Genomic DNA, 2,203 nt, shown 5'->3' with positions numbered 1-2,203 from the left:
TGTTGTTTCAACATTGTATTTTGTTGTAAAATATTGGTTGGGATATGACTAGAATTCAACGTCGTCAAAGAGCATGTTTCAACGTTATGTTTGAGTTGTTCAACATCAGGCGACCATTTTCAGAGACTGCTTTGAACTTTAGACTATTCGGTCCTCTCACCAGCGCTGGTATTGCTACTGTTTATATTTACCGTAGTTTTTGAACGATAAGGTGCACTTAACATCCATTATTTTCTCAAAACTCAACAGCGCACCTTATAACCTGGTGTGACTAATCCATCCATCCATTTTCTACTGCTTGTCCCTTTCTGTAGGTATTCATTCTGGTTGTGCATACAAACGTTGCAGCATTTTTATTTGGTACATGGTGTGATGATAAGTGTGACAATTATAAGGCAGTCACACATAAGAGATACCAGAGCCGTGTATAACGAGTATGGCCAACTTGGTTTTAAAGATGAGACAAAACATGGCACCCCGTAGTCATGTGAGGGGCTTTTGACCAATCAGAGAGAGTATGGCCAGACGATTTCTTAAATGATTGGTCAAAAGCCCTTCAGGGGACGACTGGGCACCATGGCTGGTTTCCACTTTTGAAACCGAGTTGGCCATACTATCTCTATAAACAGCTCTGGACTGCAGGTTGACTGACGCCTTAAAACGAGGCTAGCAGGTACGCCCGTAAGCAAGCAACACCAAAACTTTGATGTTCAATTGAGAATATAGAACATAACATACGGTGCTCAAAAATCCGTCAAAATGTTTCAGTTTGACTTTGGTAAGATACAATGCCGAATCGATTGAGGCAACGCGGCGCATTACGACTACCATAGTTAGACGTACTGTGCTTCAACATACGGGTCTTATTATGGCTTGTGTATAAGAACCCCAAAATGGCTCCTATTAGGAGACATACTTTCTGGTGTTTTGTTTTGTAATATTATGCAAAAAAAACTTTTCTTACCAATTGGTACATGCTGATGTGTATTTGGGAAATGCATAAGTCCCGAAAATGTGGACGCATTCGCCATTGTAGTCCGCACTGTAGTCAGTAAGGTCCTTCTTTTTCTCCATCCTCTTGTTTTTGGGGCATTCATCCTCCGCCGTTTCCATTTCTACTATAAAGTAGCGCGCAGTTCTAACTTATATTTGTCAGTAGACTCGCTATGGAAGCACTAAAAACTACCGGTACTACAAAAATGACGGAGAGAAGACCTTGTTGAAGTGGACCCACGTAAATAAGACCTTCCACAAAACGACACATCCTGAAGAGATGGAAAGAAAGCAGCTTAAAGATGGTTTTGTCAAACATAATCTATGTTACACTTTGATCAAAGAGTCACCATTATATGTAGCGTAAACCACAAAGAAGTGTTTCAAATGTACAAACCCTGTTTCCATATGAGTTGGGAAATTGTGTTAGATATAAATATAAACTGAATGCAATGATTTGCAAATCATTTTCAACCCATATTCAATTGAATATGTTACAAACATATTTGATATCCAAACTGATAAACATTTTTTTTGTGTGCAAATAATCATTAACTTTAGAATTTGATGCCAGCAACACGTGACAAAGAAGTTGGAAAATGTGGCAATAAATACTGATAAAGTTGAGGAATGCTCATCAAACACTTATTTGGAACATCCCACAGGTGTGCAGGCAGGATAATTGGGAACAGGTGGGTGCCATGATTGGATATAAAAACAGCTTCCCAAAAAATGCTCAGTCTTTCACAAGAAAGGATGGGGCGAGGTACACCCCTTTGTCCACAACTGCGTGAGCAAATAGTCAAACAGTTTAAGAACAACATTTCTCAAAGTGCAATTGCAAGAAATTTAGGGATTTCAACATCTACGCTCCATAATATCATCAAAAAGTTCAGAGAATCTGGAGAAATCACTGCACCTAAGCGATGATATTACGGACTTTTGATCCCTCGGGCGGTACTGAATCAAAAACTGACATCAGTGTGTAAAGGATATCACCACATGGGCTCAGGAACACTTCATAAAACCACTGTCAGTAACTACAGTTGGTCGCTACATCTGTAAGTGCAAGTTAAAACTCTACTATACAAAGCCAAACCCATATATCAACAATATTCTGAAACGCCGCCGGCTTGGCTGGGCCCAAGCTCACCTAAGATGGACTGATGCAAAGTGAAAAAGTGTTCTGTGGTCTGACGAGTCCACGTTT

Source organism: Nerophis ophidion, linkage group LG20, assembly GCF_033978795.1.
Source record: "Nerophis ophidion isolate RoL-2023_Sa linkage group LG20, RoL_Noph_v1.0, whole genome shotgun sequence".
NCBI classification, from domain to species: domain Eukaryota; kingdom Metazoa; phylum Chordata; class Actinopteri; order Syngnathiformes; family Syngnathidae; genus Nerophis; species Nerophis ophidion.
This window is presented reverse-complemented; position numbering follows the sequence as displayed.